General features: G+C 44.2%; 1 protein-coding gene across 3 annotated transcripts in view; it reads left to right on the top strand.

Moving 5' to 3' along the window:
• Positions 1–18,600, top strand: part of Serpine2 (serpin family E member 2) — a 61,068-nt gene that overhangs the window by 14,674 nt on the left and 27,794 nt on the right. The window contains exon 2 of one of the 3 annotated variants that reach the window (XM_057761540.1): positions 257–326. The exons of 1 other annotated variant lie outside the window; for it this stretch is intronic. The gene's annotated coding sequence lies outside the window, so the exon portion shown is untranslated. Of the gene's footprint in view, positions 1–256; positions 327–2,607; positions 2,626–18,600 lie in introns of those variants that run through there. One more of the 3 variants, XM_057761538.1, reaches the window with a different exon arrangement.

The following is an 18,600-nucleotide window of genomic DNA, read 5'->3' on the forward strand; positions in this document are numbered from 1 at the left end:
GTTAAGAGAACTGCCCCCCAAAAGAGGAGACTAAATATCACAGGGTCACATCTGTGGGTGCCATAGCTGACCTCACAGCAGCCATAGTAATCCTAATAACAAATGCAAAACACTGGCTCCCTGTTTCCTGGAGGAATCCATTTTCAGTGTGATATCTCCAATGAATTCTGAGGACTTTCTCTTTATTTAACACCTGAATGTTTAGTTTCTACATGGATCTTTTCTTCTCCATCTCTTTCTCTCTCGGCTTCTGCAGGACCTGCTCAGCTTTTGGTTATGTTCCGTGGGCTTGCCCTGAGGAAAAGATAATCTCCGGTGCCAGGGAGGTAAGAAAAGCAAGTGACCAAATGGTGCCACATTTTCCTTGCACCTCAGAAAAAAATGGTTGCTTAGATGGCATTTCCTGCTGGTGTGGGTGTGAAGTGTGGAATAAAAACTCAGAGTCTGTCAGGATGCTCATTGTTAGAGTTAGACTAACAGTTCCAGCATCCCAGACAGATGACAGATAAACTAAACAGGGTCTCTCAGCTGAATAGTGTACCCCATGGTGTGATGGCCCAGAGGCAGAGGCAGGAGGACTGCCATAATTTTGAGATCAGCCTGACCTATTATGGAACCGCAGACACATCAGGGCCACTTAGCAAGACCTATCTCAAAATTCAAAACCATACGAAAGTTCAGGAACAACAAATCTTGAGTGGTCGGTAAGGTTGTGCAAGTTGCTGGGTGTGGTGGTACATGCCTTTAGTCTCATCACAGAGACGGACAAATCTGTAAGGTCATCCGGATATACATAGCAAACTCCAAGACAGGCAAGGATACATTAAAAAAAAAAAATGTATAAGTTAGTGGCCCAGTTCATAGGATTGAAAACCTGAGGTAGTTCCATGTAGACTGTTTCCTAGCCAATAGGCAGAGGTAGTTAGCTCATCGAAAGTTATTCCCAACTATATCCCTTCCATTCTTATGCATAACTATAGATAATGTAAGAGCCTCACCCCTGAGGACAGGTTATTGAAATTTCTAGGTTGTGAGTTCTTTCATCTTAATTTCATTTCTCATTTTATAGACCAAAGATGAGGGTTCAAAGTGTGCCTGGAACTTTCATGCCCTCTGTAGATGTATATTTGATGTCCCTTGTGTTTCCTGACTTTAGAGTCTAATGATTTTTGTTCTGTGCTGGTAGCTATTAGATACTAGTTGCTACCACTCTTGGTCCCTCTTACCTGTTATGGAGAGCAGTGCCCACCCCCACCCTTGCTCTCACGGTCTCCTACTTACTTACTACTTTGTGGAACACGAATAATCAGTGTAACCATTTATAAAGGCAAGTAGCTGCCTCTCTCATTGGCCTGAAGCTCTTCTTACTACATGTCACTTTTTGTCTTGTTTCTTTAAGGATGTCTGTCATTCATCTGAATGAAGGTTCTTGGTGTAGGACCTGGATCACTGCTTGGTTAACTGGGGAAGGGCACAAGCTACTTCGAAACCCACAAGGCTCTCAGAAATGGAAGGTGGTCACTTTTACACCCTTCTCCCAAATAGCATACATTAAATCTTCAGCCTCTGTCTTCATCCCCATGGGTGTGATTGTCAACCACCCTGGTCTGGAATGTCCAAAGGGCTTTCGCATCTTGAATCCTAGTTCTGGGCACTCTCGAGAACTCGGTTGTGCCTCCTTAGTGAGTATGTTCTTATGACTGGAACCTTCCTCCTGTCAGGCCTCCTGGCATCCTGCTGCCATTTTGAGCTTTCTTCTCTTTTCTTGTCACAGGTTTGAACCAGTCAAATCTATGGAATGTTTTTTTTCTTTAGAAAAAGAGCCACCCCCTTCAAGCCATTGTTTTTAAAAGTCACTTGGAGCCTTAAAAACCTCCCATCATTAATTCACAGTGCTAAAATTTAGGAGTGTCTGGGGCTTCAGGCAAGCTATATTGAATTAAATGTGTAGGGCACTTTAAGACAGCATTTGATTGTACGTTTAAAATAGGGAATGCAAATTGAAACTCCTCCTGGGTACTTTAAATCATGCATTATATGTGCAGTATTTTCAATTAGCTATGGAAAAGAATTCCTCACTACAGCTCTCTTTTTACAGCTGGGAATTGCCCAGAGAGCACAATTGACTATTTTATATAGGTAAGATTTGGTTAAATGACTTGGAGGGCATTTGCAATTGAACCAATAATTGAAAATATTGTTGCAGAGTGGCAGGTAGAACTAGGAAGTCATTTTGCATTCCAGAGGCAGTGCCGTGAGCTCAGTAGTGCCTTAGTTAGAGTGAGCTGGGTGGAGATTCATGGCAGCGAGACTTGTCCTTCACACTTCAAACCTAGCTTTCGCCCCACCACAGAGAGAAGCATGATTGGCTGCGAGGTGGTGCTTTCACCAGAAACTTCCAGCTCTACAGTGTTGTCCATTCTCTCTCTCTCTCTCTCTCTCTCTCTCTCTCTCTCTCTCTCTCTCTCCTTCTCTCTCCCTCCCTCCTTCCTTTTATTTTTTTTTTAATGTGCCAGACACGAATTAAAAGTCAGATGGGATAAAAGGAATGGAGTCCTGCCCCATCCTTTCCCGTTGTTCACCAGCATCTCACTTCAGACACCACCTAGTATATCGATGCAGAAAGTAAGTTGAATCTGTCAGAGTGGTCTAACCCAGGCCTTCATGGTTGTTCCATAAGCTTGGCTGGGGGCGGGGTGGGGCATAACAAATACTCCTACTGAAATAAATGATGTTGTAAATGATTGTTCAGCCACACTGTATTGAAACCTATCGTTATTCTGCTTCAAAACGATAAATATAGGTTAATTAGGCATTGTGTGCCCAGAATGGGAATGCTGCCCATTTATTCCAAATTTTTTAATAGTGGTTGCCAATCAGGGTCATTCTTCCCTCTGTCTTCCAGGGATGTCTATTCATATCTCCAGGCATGTGGTTATCACAACTGGGTGGAAAATGCAGCAAACATCCCCTGGGTAATGCCTATAGATGCTGCTTAACAGCCCCTTCCAACCAAGAATCACCCAGTCCAGCCCGTGAAAGTGCCAAGCACTTTTCAGCTATGTTAGACTGTGTGAAATGGTCCATGGTGCGCTTTTGAATTAAGTTGGTCTTCGGAGACCTGGCTACTTCTTTAATGCCTTGTTTGTATATTGAACCCCTGGGTATCCATGTGCCAAATCCTGGATTCTAGGGTACAGTGATGGACAGGGCAGATGAGGAACCAAGGGGAAACAACCTGATGTATCTTTCATTTGGGAAGAACTTTCACGTGGAAGCCAAATGCTGAAAAGAAACCAGCAGGTTCGGTATATCTGGAGGAGGAAAGTTTGGTCCTGTCCAGATAGGGACTTATGGGCTGCAGGATGGACTTACCGTTGCTAACAAGAATGTTGGAAAGCTACTTCTCTCTGCAGTCAGAGAGCAGTGTGGGTGGTATCTCAGGTAAGGAACTCAGTGCTGCCTTCCAGAGAAGTTGGTGACACTGATTGGGGACAGGGAGATGGAGAGACTATCTGAGATGCGTTCAAGAGGCAGAATGAATTTGTTAATGATTCTAATGGGATAAAGGAAAAGATAGTTCCCAGGCTTTTGGCTTGAATTCTTGAATGGGAAGTAGGAGGTGGGTGGTGCCAATTATTAAGATCTGGCAAATACTAGCAAGTTTAGTGGTTAGGACTAGCCACTGCCCTTCCTAGTTTCTCCATGAAAGTTGCTGAGGGAATATCTGTATGCAGGGACACTGTGTTTCGGGGTCCACTTACAAACACTTAAGCCTTCTCTTCCAGATTGCCCGTTTTCTGGGGTCACCCTAATAGGCTCTGTAGTATGGTGTCACATTATTTGTAAGTGCTGTCTTTGGGTAGTTGTCCAGCACTTCTTGTTCCATGTTATTCTACCCATCTAAACAAACAAACAGTTCTGAGAGACGGCTTAAAATCCAGACGGCTACTGTTAAATCTGATGACCTCATGACCACTGAGACAGGGTTTGTCGGGTTGCCACACACCAAAACCTTCAACGTGGCTTGAGTCACGTTTCAACTGAAACAGGCACCCTGTTTCAATTTCAGCCTGATAGGAAAACACTCTGTATTCACGAGCTTGGCAACCTGATGCCCGTTTCCCAAGCTGACGTGGTACTCCATGGTCGTTTCTAACCCTGTCATGGGGACTGTTGATGGAACAGCACAGCCTGCTGTTGCTGCCGTGGGGAAAACAAAGGCCTGTATGTTATCTTCGCTAGTGATCTGTGCCCAGATACAGAGGTCCCTTACTGTGACATCCTAGGCCTTTGCAGCCCTTACACTGAAGAAATATAGGAAATGGGTCAGCAATGGAAGAGAAAGACAAGCAACTAAATAAGGCAACTTCATTTTGTTTTCAGGAGTCAGTTTGAGTCTTTTGTACTTGAAGTTAAGGTTAAGGTGGTCTGTAGTGGAGACCCTCAGAGAATGAGATCATCATCTCTGTCTACGATAGTTATGGTTATACGCAGTAGTGATGGCAGAAGCCAGCACTGATAGAGGCCTTCTGAACTGGCCTATGCTGGAGAGATGGATCAGCAGTTAAGTGGACAGGCTGCTCTTCCAGAGAACCTGATTCGATTCCCAGCTCCCGCACAGCAGCTCACAACAACCTGTAACTCCAGTGAGAGAGGATGCAGTGCCTTCTTTTGGCCTCTGAGGGTACCTGGTACCCAAGTACAAGGGGTAGTAGAGGAAGATGGACACAGGTATGAGAGAGTCTTCAGCTGCTGTCTAGTTTGAGCTCTGGTGAATGTTGCCCGTGAGTTGGGTGTTCACCAGCGTTTCCCACTCCAGGGTCACCCATGCCTTGCAAAGACTGCAAAGGGATGATGGCGTGAAAAGAGAAGAAGCAAAGCCATCAAAGGCATTTTACCCTCCAGGCTGTCTTAATGAATGACTTTCTGACCTCTTTCCCTGCTCCTTGGACTCTATCTACAGCTCATTCTCCATTCTCCCCTGGGGAGGGCGGGGCTTTCCTCAGACTGCTACAGACCCTCTCTGTGTGCGTGTGCCTGGCTTCCTCTGGTGTATAGCCTGCTTACTTTCGGAGCATTTGTACCAAAGATAAGTAAAAAATGAATTAAAGTATTGCCTCAGTGGCATGATGGTTTGATTAAAGTCTTCACCTCTAAAGCAGGGCCTGCCAACTTCTCTGTTCTGTTGACACATTGGACTGTGTAGTTCCTCATCATTGGGAGCTTTTTGTGACACCCTGTGTCCCTGGTTTCTTCTCGGGATGCCACAGCTCTGTCCTCCTCACCTTTATATGTTTCTAAAGAACACAAATGTCTTTAGAGATGATGTCAAAGGGTCCCAGACCACTTGGGTTGAAAACCCTGAGGGGAGATGCTAATGATCCCGATTTGATCGGCGATTTGATAACCCTGTTGAAACAGCGGACACACCTCCTCAGTGCCATTAGCACATGCTCATAAAAAGTGCTCACACGAAGGCAGGTTTCTCTTCTGGCTGCACAGCAGCGAGCCCAGCGCACTGCCTTAATATTCGTGGGATAGAGGAGTGGATGGCTGTGCTTAATATCCAAAAATTCTGAATACTACCTGGCTTTAGGGGAGCCAAGAGGCTTCAGCTTGTGAAATTGAGCGCTAGCAGTCTGAATCCCTCTCTGCGTGGTCGAATGTGGGTTTCCCTGCCCACCACCCCCACTGTCTGAAATAGGAGCACAGGGGCCTTCAGGTTCCTGCCTGATTAAAGCCCACATCCTCTGTTGGCACTGTCAAAGCTGGGCCTCATGGCTCAGAATAAGCCTCCCTGTGACTTCTTTGTGGGGCTCGGATGTCCCCTACCAGTTTACTTGCTAAAGAAGGCTTCCCTCCCCATGAAGATGGAGCCCCCCATAGATACACACACACACACACAGAGAGAGAGAGAGAGAGAGAGAGAGAGAGAGAGAGAGAGAGAGAGAGAGAGAGAGACCTTCACTCTTTAGAGTAATTTGACATGGGGTCATCTTGAGACCTAATTCAGAACTTATTTGCCGAGTAGTCTGGCTTTCCTGGCTAGACAGACAGACAGGTCCCCTCAGGTGGAAGAGGGACTAGAGTTGGGGTGGGGCCCAGAGTTGCTTCACTCAGCGCGTCCTGGAAAGAAATGGTTCCGAGAGTGCCAGGGAGTAAGTACGGAGGTGCGAAACATTACGCAGGGTGCCTGTGAACGTGAAGGATCTTCTCTCTGCGCTTGGCAGTTCCATTTCCCCGAACATGAATGATAGAGCAGCTTTGGCTTAACGAAAACAAGCAGCCATGGGGAGAGAGCTGACTGCCGGTGGGAAGGAGGACAGACCAAGGGCAGAGGATGGGATGCCGTTTGGCTTCCCGCTGCTGCTCTTCTGAGGGTTTAGGGAAATAGCTGGCCAGTGACTCAGCCTGGTATTACCATCGCCCCATGCTTCCTGCAGGAAGCAGGAGCTCATTTGAATGCCTCCATCCCTGCTTCCGGCCTCAGAGTGTCTTCCACAGGCTGTGGCAGACTGGGGTTGACACATTGAACTAGCCAGCAGGCTGAAGGTATAATTGCTGGTCATACGCCTTCCCTTCTAGGACGCACAGAAGTAATTGGCTGGATTCCTTCCTCTTCCACACAGGCAAGTTTCAGGTTAAAAAAAGAAAAAAAAAGAAAAAGAAAAAAAAAACCCAGGGAGAATCATCAAATTGGTGTCAGCATTGCTGTAGCTTTGGCTGTCACTCTAAAGGAAGGGAAGTCAGTGACATTGTGGTGTGACCTGGGCAGAGGAGGAGTGTGTGTTCTTCTGTGCATCAGAGCGTAGGTTTTCATGGAGACCTGAGGCATGAGGTACAGGAGCTGACCCACACCCTGAAGTATGAGGTACGGGAGCATACCCTGAGAGGGACCCATAAGGTGCTGTATCCCAAGTCTCCACCCACTAGGTGGCATAACACCACTTACCCAAGTAGTGTGACAACGAGAAATGTCCCCTGGGGACAGAGTTGCCCTCACTCTGGACGAAAGCCACCTCCCTAGAGTAACAAACACTGTGTGCAGTTTGGCACTCTTGAAGGCTGTGGTCACTTGTTTGTTCCGAGTGTTTGTCGAGTTAAACCCAGGTAGAGGAACACAGTGTTTCTTTACCTTCTCCTTCACGGGCCTTTAAACTCCACCAAGGGGAGCGCTGTGGCATGTTAGCCAAGCGCACAGGATCTCAGTCTCAGCTCTCTGCCATGTATGAGCTGTGTAATATAGAAACAAGTAATGCCTCCTTCTTATGTGGAGGATTAAATTGCATTTTCAATGTAAAATGTGGTGTCTGGCCTTGAGTAGATGCCGTGTTTGTTTAATCTGCTGTAGCGAAATATCATTGGCTGATGAGCTTATTAATGACCGGAAATTATTTCTCACCATTCTAGAGTCAGGGAAGTCTACGATTAAGACACTGGCATATGCCGTGGCTGTCAAGGGCTTGCTTTCTGTTTGCACGTGGTACAAACAGTTGTTTCTTCATACATTAAGTGGGACTAGCTGTCTCTGAGGTCCCCTTGAGAATGACACACATACCATCATGAAGCCCCTCCCTCAAGAACTAATCATCTCTCAAAGATATGATTTTTGTTATTATTATCATTATTATTGAGACAGAGTCCCACTGTATGTTCCTGGTTGGCTTGGAATTCACTATGTAGACGAAGCTGGCCTTGAGCTCATAGAGATGTGTCTGCCTCCAGAGTGCTGGTACTAAAGGCACGTGTGCATCACCGTGTCTAGCAAGAGCCAACTTCTGATAACATCACCTTGCAGGCTAGAACTTCAGTAAGTGAATTCCTGGAGGATACATGTACTCAGACTGCAGCAGTGTGTTTCCAGTTAATGATGGCTATTATTCCCAAGTACTTAAGGGTGTAGTCTATAGATTTTAAGCAAGTTAGAATTGAGGGAGAAGGATTTAATTGCTGCTGGCACATAGACTAGAAATGCAACAATTAACTTCCATTGAATTAACAATTTGTTTCATAAACATGTATTGAATTCCTTCCATAACCTAGGCACTGTACTAAATGCCTGGCATAAAATATTAATTAATAATCACCTCTCTCTTTCAATGTCTGATGTGGACGTGTAGAGACGTAGATCAAGTTGCTCATCAGAGTAGAGACGTCTGTATTGATTGACAGAAGACCGTGTGTATAAGAAAGCAGCTTACTGTGTTATGTGTCCACATTTCTCTCTTTCCAGTGGATCCCACTTTATTAGTTTTTCGTGGTCTTCTGGTGCCTGCGCTCTGCAGCTTTCTCTGATCCCTTTCCATCCAGCCTTCGCCTTTCAGCTGATGTCGACTCCATGCTCCTGTCGTTATGTGTTTTTATAAGCAGAAAAAAAGATTGTGTTCTAAGTGTGGCATTTCATTTCTGAAGCTCTGCAAATTACATATGCTGCGGAGCATGAACCTGTCACCAGAAACAATTGTCTAACAGTAGCTCGGTGGTGTCCTTCAGTCTTTTTGCCCATGAGTATAATTTTTGCATAGTTGATTATATCATCAATGGTCTTGTTGTCAATTAAAGTATATCTTTTCCAACCTAGGGAAGCTGAGGCACAGGATTGAGCATGTTTGAGTCCAGCCCGGGTTATATAGCGAAAGCGTTTTGGCAACAAAAAGAAATTATCCATAATTAACTGTCCAGATTATCCAGAATCAAGGACTGATCCATTACTGCTTGGTTCTCATAACAGCAAGTGACACTATTGGGTGGATGCCATTAACTATTACCCAGTGTTGGGTGACATAGGTCATGTGTGTTCTCCCAAAAGTAGCAAAGCGGTTGGGTAAGGAAGCCCTTCTAGGCAAACCTAGCAGGGGAATGGGAAGAGAGGGTCTTATTAAAGAAGAAGCTAAGCGAGAGATGGTATCAGGGCCAAGTCCCACTCCAGAGCTCATGGGCCTTCTGGAGAGTCATTTACAGCGAGACCAGGAGTCAATGGCTATTAGCCTTCTGGGAGGAAATAGTGTCTGTAAACACTTAAGGCCCAGGAAGAAAAGTGGGCTTTGCTTCCCACTGGCACTGGTCCAAAGGTAGCAGGTGCAAACAGTTAGCGAGGGCGCGCACAGAAGCTGGAGGGCAAGTATGCTGAGCTGCTAAAAGGCTGCCCGTGGTGCCGCTTCCATTGGAGATTTAGATTGCAATTAAAATTGCCAGTTTAGCTACTTACTGCAATGATTTTGCTTCTGGAAATAAATAATCACTTTTGGGCACAGATCTTCTTTTGTTCTCTTACAGTTAATTGATAAAGGGAGTGTGTTGTTTATCACGTATATGCTTTTTTCTTTAAAAAAAATATATGTCTTTATTCCAGATTGGTTTTCAGCAATATTTTTTTAAATCCATTTGTTGTTATAACTTTTGGCCTTCTTAGTTTGTCTTAATCAGCATCAATTTTAAGAGCACTGAGTTCTCATCAATGAGTAGAGGACCCAGAGACAGCATCAGTGTTATTGCAAAAGACGCTTGAAGCTATGGTCTAGCTTTGGGTATAGATTGTATAAACAATATCTCAATGGGAGATATAAGAATTACAAAACATATTTTAGGCTCAGATAGTAAAGGCGCTTGCCACCAAGTCTCATGACCTGAGTATATGCCAGAAGGAACAAACTGATTCCCATAAATTCCCCTCTGGTCTCCACGTGTGCATCATGGCACACCCTCCTTGTACAGATAATTAAGATGTAAAAACAGTTTATAAAACGTATCTTAATTATGTTATAATAAAAGGAATTTCCTTTTCTATTAAAGCGTTTGTGAATCCATGGTTATTTTGTATCCCCCAAAGTACAATATTTGTTGCATCTTTTTTTTTTATTGAAAAAAAAATTTCCGCCTCCCATTTCCCTCCCCCTCCTCCCGCCCCTCTCCCCCTCCCCCCACTCCTCTTCTCCTCCCTCTCCAGTCCCAGGAGCAGTCAGGGTTCCCTGCCCTGTGGAAAGTCCAAGGTCCTCCCCCCTCCATCCAGATCTAGGAAGGTGAACATCCAAACTAGATCTAGGAAGGTGAACATCCAAAACCCCGTGCCATTGTCCTTGGCCTCTCGTCAGCTCTTATTGTCCGTCATGTTCAGAGAGTCCGGTTTCATCCCATGCTTTTTCAGTCACAGTCCAGCTGGCCTTGGTGAGCTCCCAATAGATCGGCCCCACTGTCTCAGTGGGTGGGTGCACCCCTCATGGTCCTGACTTCCTTGCTCATGTTCTCCCTCCTTCTGCTCCTCATTAGGACCTTGGGAGCTCAGTCCGGTGCTCGCATCTTTTTTTTTTTTTTTTTTTATGCAATGAAATTGTTTGCAGTGCTGGAGACCTTTCTTGGTTGTTGGGTTAGGAAGTTCCTCATCTGAAGCACTGCACCCTGGAAGGCATCACCCTTTACCATTATGAATGGGTTTCTAGGGGGTGGGGATATACACCACTTTTACCATCCCACCATTATCGACCACTGTATTCTTTTTTTATACCTCATACCGAAATGCGTCGGCCCACTCTGTTTCTCATTTAACACTCGATTTCTTGTTTAAATCATCTGAGGAAACTGTGAAGGCACACATGGAAGTAGTAGAGAGGAGAGCAAGCTTGGTGAAGAGGGTCACTCACGCTGCGTCTCCTGCTGAGTGGGTGCTAGGAGCTCGGTTTGAACCCCAAGCAAATTGTGTCTGAAACCTTGAAGAAAGTAGGGGAAAAAAATGTTCCTAATCTTATATATTTGGAAGTAGACAACTAACAAATCCCCCACTGTCTTCTTCTTTCGCCTACCACCTGCCCTAAGAAAAATTTCAGTTTGAGAAATATATGGGTAAAGGACAGTGGGGCGCCAGAGTACACTTACAAATAAAACATATTCTTTTTCCTTTTAGCCATTGCTGTTGAAAATGTCTTTCCTAAGCATTTTTAGATTGGTTCTTGACCCAAGTAATTGGTGTTATATATATCAAACATATATATAAACCTTTTGGATTCAGGATATATATATATAAGAACTTCAGAGAACTTAAGTTTCTTGGCGGTAACCCGGAAAAGCATTTTAAGGCCGCGGCAGCTCCAGCTGCCCTCTCTTGTTTGTTCCTCCTTAAGTTATAAAGATGCTGACCCCGAGGACGGTGGCATACTTATCAGATGCACATCGTCACGTGTCGCAGCTTGCTTGTTCTTCTGGTTTAGTTATCGAAAGGAAATGCGCTCTTATTTGGAAAACAAGGACAGCTTGAGGGACGTAATTTCAGGAATGGCTTGCAAAGGTTTCAAAATGTAGTCTTCTGGCTTCCGTATTTAAGACCAGCCTCTTCTTGGCTTCCTAATCTTCACGCCAGTTACTGTGGATGAACCGTTACCACAGCTTTGCAGAGATCCTTAAGTCTTCATAGACCAACTCCTGAAGGGTCTCTGGAAGGCTGTTGTGAAAGGCTCTTGAGAGTTGGAAACTTTCTTCTGCTGGTAAAGATGTTGGCGGGAAATCTTTGGCCTGACAGTTGAGCATTGTGGCCCTGTGTAAAGAGTTTTCATTTATCCTTTGAGAAACTAAACCCTCTCCTCTGAGAAGTCCTCAGCGAAAGCTGTTGGGAACTGTGGTTCTTCTCATGCAGTGTGATCTTCAGGTCTGTTCGGGCCAACCATGTCCCCTTTAGAAGAGTGGGTACGGGGGTAGATCAATGAGGGAGCATCTAGGTTTGAAGAAGAGGGACCCCAGAGCTTTCCCCATTGGCTGTCTGTTGGACTGGGAAGAAGTGATGGAGAGAAACTGGGGTAGAATGGGGTAGGGTGTGACCTTCCTTGCAATACTGTCCCTTGCTCATTCCAGTTGCCTGGCATTATTGTGACTCCACTTTTTATGATAGGCACAATTCAGGAGACTCACTGATTTTTACACAGTAGTAGTATTCTTTGACCAGTCTTACCAGTGTTTAATGTCAGCTGACTTCCCCGTTTTGGCCTCGTCTAATAAGCCTCCTGTGGCTTTCTTGGCCCTGGGAGGCAAGGCAATTTCTGTGCAGGCAATCCACCTTTTAAGGTTCTATACACCCCAGAGAATGACATAAGTAAATGTGGGTTCTTCAGTATCTCCATCTCCCAATATTGCTTCCGTTTACTTGGGATTCATGAGATGGGGGTGTCCAGATTCAATCTGTAAATAGTGTTTCATTCTAAAAGGAATCAGAAGTGATTGACTCTACTTGGGACAGGAAATGTACAGATGAACCTAAAGACATCTTGTCAAATCAGAAGCCAAGGGATCCTTTATTTATGGCTAGAAACCAAATATGAGTGAGTACATCCCATGTTCCTCTTTTTGGGTCTGGCTTACCTCACTCAGGATAGTGTTTTCTATTTCCATCCATTTGCATGCAAAATTCAAGAAATCATTGTTTTTTACTGCTGAGAAGTACTCTAATATGTATATATTCCATACTTTCTTCATCCATTCTTCCATTGAAGGGTATCTAAGTTGCTTCCAGGTTCTGGCTATTACAAACAATGCTGCTATGAACATAGTTGAGCATATACTTTTGTTGTATGATAGGGCATCTCTTGGGTATATTCCCAAGAGTGGTATTGCTGGGTCCAGGGGTAGGTTGATCCCGAATTTCCTGAGAAACCACCACACTGCTTTCCAAAGTGGTTACACAAGTTTGCATTCCCACCAGCAATGGATGAGTGTACCCCTTTCTCCACAACCTCTCCAGCAAAGGCTATCATTGGTGTTTTTTATTTTAGCCATTTTGACAGGTGTAAGATGGTATCTTAAAGTTGTCTTGATTTGCATTTCCCTGATTGCTAAGCCATAAATAAAGGACATTGAGCCTATAATTCGTGATCCTAGAGAGGCTAAATAAGAAGGTGAACCCAAAGAAAAACATATAGTCATCCTCCTGAATATTAACCTTCATCAGGCGATGAAAGGAGACAGAGACAGAGACCCACATTGGAGCACCAGACTGAAATCTCAAGGTCCAAATCAGGAGCAGAAGGAGAGAGAGCACGAGCAAGGAACTCAGGACCGCCAGGGGTGCACCCACACACTGAGACAATGGGGATGTTCTATCGGGAACTCACCAAGGCCAGCTGGCCTAGGTCTGAAAAAGCATGGGATAAAACCGGACTCGCTGAACATGGAGGACAATGAGGACTACTGAGAACTCAAGAACAATGGCACTGGGTTTTTGATCCTACTGCACGTACTGGCTTTGTGGGAGCCTAGGCAGTTTGGATGCTCACCTTACTAGACCTGGATTGAGGTGGGTGGTCCTTGGACTTCCCACAGGGCTGGGAACCCTGATTGCTCTTAGGGCTGACGAGGTAGGGGGACTTGATTGGGGGAGGGGGAGGGAAATGGGAGGCGGTGGCGGGGAGGAGGCAGAAATCTTTAATAAAGAAGTAAATAAAAAAAGAAAAAATATATAAGAAAAAGAAAATATTTTAAGAGATAAAGAAAGTTATCTTAATGGACTTTATTTTGTTATACCTAGTCTTATTATTTCTATTTTATAAATCAAACTATTATAAATGTGTATGCATAAGGAAAACTATATAAAGGGCGTAAGATGATGTAGAATTGCAAGCAGCCGCTGGTAACAGAAGATTGCTGAATCTGAAATATATAATCTGTAAAACCAAAAAAAAAAAAAAAGAAGAAGTGATCCAATTGAATGTTTCAAAAATCAGTTCTGAAGTGACTTAATTTGAGTCTCCAACAAGAATAATATTTACAGTGGATCAAATCTCTAGAAAATGTTAAAAACGTGCGTTTGTAATGGCAGGAGAAGAGACAGACGCTGTGGTGATCTGAATTGTTTGATGAAGTCATTCTGAATTGACAACTGTTCTAGCATTTGTCCACCTTTCCCACACAGACTGAAGCCCAGGGTAGTCTACTAGGGAGGGAGCCTTTCTTGTCTCTGTAGTCCTACTAATGAGTGCAGGAAACTTAGTTATAAGAGCACCTACCATTTGGAACCCCTAATTAAAGGGGAAAGGAAAAGGCACGTGGGCACTGATCCCGGCACAGAAGCAGAACGGTTGACCAGCCTCCTGAGCCTAACGCCTTGCACATCACTGTTACAAAACAGCCTGAACCTGAAGATTGAATCCGTTGCGTTGCTTAGCTTCTAGATCACGGTTGCTAATAACCTTCCAGGTAGTAAGTTTTCTTTTCTTCAGGTTAGATTATCTGTTGTCAACTATCTTGCTCCCATTGTACCAACTTCGCATAAGACAGAGGAACACACTTATCAAACTCCAGTGGGTATTAGGACCACAGTTAAAAATAAAGCAACTTAAGATTTTGTTGTTGTTGTTGTTCTAAAAAAGCAAGAGGGTTATCAACTTGTAATGCCTGGATATCTTGAATCAAATAAAATTATCCATGTAACACAAGACAATGAGGACAGTGTGAACACTGGGTAATTAGCATTTGAAGGAGTTACTGATTTTGCTAAGTGATAATGGTGTTGTGGGTCTATTTCCTAACTGGGGGTTGGGGGTACATATTAGAATGGTCCTGAATGCTTCTCTATGATGTCTGTAGTTTGCTTCAGAATAATCTTTAGCTTGAAAGAGATAAGCCACAAAATGATCATTTCTAAACGTAGAATATTATGGACATAGATTTTTCCATATATTTTATGTATATCTGAATATATGAGACAATGTGTATACATATACATATATGTGTGTACTCATATACACATTCCAACATATTTTAGTGAGTGATGGAGGATAGATCCTTTCTTTAGATATTCTTAGGTTCTCCCAGAGCTGATGAGAAACCCTTGACAATTGTCTCAGAACCTATAGACTTCTGTTGGGTTCTTTTCACACAAAATTGTTTGCATAGGCTTGCTATGCTAAGTAGAGTGTGTGGACATGGAAATTATTGTCTGTTTGTGCTGAGGATAAAGGTATATTTTATATAAAAATAGTTAAATAGAAAATTAGAAATATCTCACTTTCTGTCATATAGTAAATCAGCCATGAGTCAGTCCAGGGGTCTGTTTACAAGTCCGTATGCAGCCCAGGCGAGTGATGGACAGCAGCTTCCCAGGCAGTGTGCAGAGAGCTGCAGAAATCATGGCACATGACCAGCCCCTAAGGGGCAGCACTGAAGCAGGACATTTGTGGTGAGAGTGGCCGCCCGACAGTGCCAGTGCGTCTCCTTTTTCACATTTCCTGGGAGGTGTAGCTCCAAATCCAGACTCGTATGTGCCGTCTCCTGAACTTTAGTTTCCTAAAGTATTTTAAGAACACCGTGTTCCAAACCAAACCCTGAACCAGTGGGATTAGGCCCTCGCTCCTGCCTCTGATTTAGTGCATGCCAGTGGTGAGGCACTAAATAGACCCCGTACACTCCAGGACTCTAAAGGCCCCTGGTTTTGAACTTTTTGTCTAGTGGGAAGGGGGTGGGACAGTTTAAAAACAAGCCAAATGCACGGTGCAGAGCGGGATGACATATTCAGAGAGGAGGAGTTTGAGGGGTGGGGGCTCTGGTGGTCAGTAAATGAACAATAGAGGAAAAAAAGGCAAAGGAAAGACCATCAACAGAAAACAGTCCTGAAAGAGGAGACCTGGGAAACTTTGCAGGCTAAGGGCTTCCATAGTCCCCAGTGAAGGACTTTTTTGTTTGTTTGTTTGTTTGTTTATCAACCTGTTTATTTATTTTTGAGGTCAAGAGAGTGTCGTGATCAATCAGGAGGAAATAGGTTGTAAGCCGCTATTGAAAGCCCAACAGGGAAATTTGCAGAGATTTCAGCTTCGCCTATGTGGAAGCCCCTGAGTCTGTGGCACGTGTTTCTCTCACGTCCGCCATCGGCAAGTGACACATTTTCAAGTATGCATTTTGAATCTGGCATTTGCAGAGCCAGCAGCCCGTTATTTACTGCGCTAAACCGTGCTTACCGCTCAGAGCAGGGCCCAATTACTTCTGGAGCATTCCCCTTGCCGGAAAGCGAAAAGGCTCCGAGTAGGAGAAAGCCAGCATTTGGAAGGCTGTGCCCGTGGCAGTAGCTTTATGGGTAGGCTTATGAGCTCCCTCAATGATGGCCTAAAGCACATGAATTGCTTTTTATTGTTGCAGAAACATTATTCAAGAAATTGAAACACTCAAACAGATTTATGAACCGCTGTATGCATGCTACCCAATACATTTGGGCCAAATTCCTATTCTTCCTCTCATACCCAAGTTTGAAGAGTGATTTCTTTTAAAAATGAAAATAAACGGAAAGTTGCTATATTATTTCCATTGCAGGGTTCTGCTTGTCCTGAAAATGAAGCATTTTGAAAACAACCACACTTATGTCTTCTAAAATAGTTTCTGTAGAGGTATGAGTATATTTCATTATTAGGACTTACTCAAGACTGAAGTGATTTATGGGTTCACCCGTACTCCAGGCTCATAAGCTTATTCTTAGACATGAGTACAAGCCCGGTGAGTTTTGATTTGAGAGCATTTAGCCAAGCAGAAGTTATGCCCAGAACATCCATCAAAAATTGCCCTGATTCCAAGTTCCACACAGCCCTGAGACTGCCCAGTGTGCTTTTCTGAAGCCGAACATGGACGTCTCTCAAAAGCTGGGCAAAGAAACCAAGAAAAACACTCCCACTATAGTGGAACTGTTCTTTCAGAGGAAAAAAAAATAATAACTGAGCAAAATTCTGGTAACTAAAGTAACTTTGTTTGTGAGACTGGCCATGCTGATGTCTTGATATTAAGACTCTTAGAAAGTTTGCGCTTATTTGTCTTCCTCAAAACACAGTCTCTCTCTCTCTCTCTCTCTCTCTCTCTCTCTCTGTCTCTGTCTTTGTCTTTGTCTCTCTCTCCCCCCAAGTACCTTAAAGCTACCTGTGGCAAAACCAACATGATATCTTTTTGTGCCTTTTGATTGTACAAATGCAACCATTTATTCAACTATCCCCTCACTCAGCAGAGTTTCTTAGGAATCATTAACTGAAATGGATGAGGTTGGTTGTTACAAAGGTTCTCCACATTTTGTGTGTGTGTGTGTGTGTGTGTGTTATGTTAAATTTCAAATAAGAAATGCATTCCCTGAGGGAGAAAGGGAAAATGGGAAATCAAAGCTCCCTCAGAAGAGGAGCGAGCTAAGCTCCATGATCAGGCCTTGGAAGTCTTCCAAGGTCCAGCGGGCTCCCAGAAACTCGGGCGATTGTCGTGGTATTAGAGCCAGTCCAAGGTGCCAAAGTCAAAATAGGCCACTGCTGACCGCAGCAGAGGCCCACGTGGGAGCGTATGTAGGTCACTTACACCTTTTGAATTTAGACAGGCTGAATTTAGACAATTATTGTATAATTAAGCTTTAGAGAAACCCCAGGCGTTCTGAATTTTTAGAAGAATTTTACCTGTCTCACAATGGGTAAGAACATTCAACATGTGCTTGAACTGTGTGTCCTTAGTGGCTCATTGTACATGGACAGCCAGGTGGGGAATTCTGTTTGTGCTGACACTCCTTGACCAGCCGGGATGCTGGCATTTTCTTGGACCAGTTTTGGAGTTCACTGTGATGCTCAGGGCTAAACACAAGCATTTCCTCCACCACATTCAATAAACTCTAGTTTGATGGAATGAAAAATAATAAAATTAGAAATTAATGTTCGTAAACCCTTGGGCTTAATCCCAGAAGTGTTTTCTGAGTATCAGCCATGCATGACTTAGTGTGGGAAGTTCCCAAAACAGGGAAGGGAAGGCAGGAAGACATGTTTTACCCAGCCCTTCCCACACTCTCTCTTTTCCCTCGTGGCCACTGACTTCCTCTCTCTCCAGGTCACCTGTCTCTCCAAATGCTGCCCTCTGTAACCTTTCATCGGCAACAATGGGGTTCCGAGGGCTCCACGGGAGGTCCGTGCCTCATGAAACCTCAGCCCTCTAAAGCAGGGATCAAATGAGTAACCTCACATATTCTGCCTTTGTTTTTGCTTACTGCTGCTGTTGGGTTCTAACTTAATGGAAGTATTTACTTTCCGGTAAATACTTGTAAACTCCTACCTCTTGTTGCAGCCAAAGAAAGCGCTGTCAGGGGCAATCAAGTCCTGGATCATGTTTAAAGCCGATGGCTGTTATTGACACGCTCGGCACCAGCAATGCATCCACACAGTTTATGGATTTACCAATTGTTCTGCCCTGTTGCCGCTTTAAAGCGACCACTGAAATTTGTTTTAATTAACACTCCTGTACTTTAAAAAAAAAAAAAAGTTGGATGTGGTACATTAAAAGAGGCAAGTCTGTGTGGTTATAAGAAAATCCCAATAACCTGAATCATTTCCTCTATTTAAAGCCCTGCAAGTACTCTCTTGTGACCCGTGCTTTCTGTCTCCCTTGGCCTCTGTCACACAGCCTGCCTGTTCTTCCCCAGTCCCTTTGTCCTGCTGTTCCTTTGCTTAGCATGCTTTTCCTGCATCCATGCATAGCTGGGTTTTTTCTCAATTTTCAGTTGTCCTCATCTGTGTTCCTGCCACAGAGATCGCATTCCCTATGATGCGACCCCACCCCCAACCCCATAGCCCTTCATTCGCCCACATTGCTTCGCGTTATGATTCTGGCTTTTATTCTTCT

This window comes from Chionomys nivalis, chromosome 2 (genome assembly GCF_950005125.1).
Source record: "Chionomys nivalis chromosome 2, mChiNiv1.1, whole genome shotgun sequence".
In the NCBI taxonomy this organism is placed as follows: Eukaryota; Metazoa; Chordata; class Mammalia; order Rodentia; family Cricetidae; genus Chionomys; species Chionomys nivalis.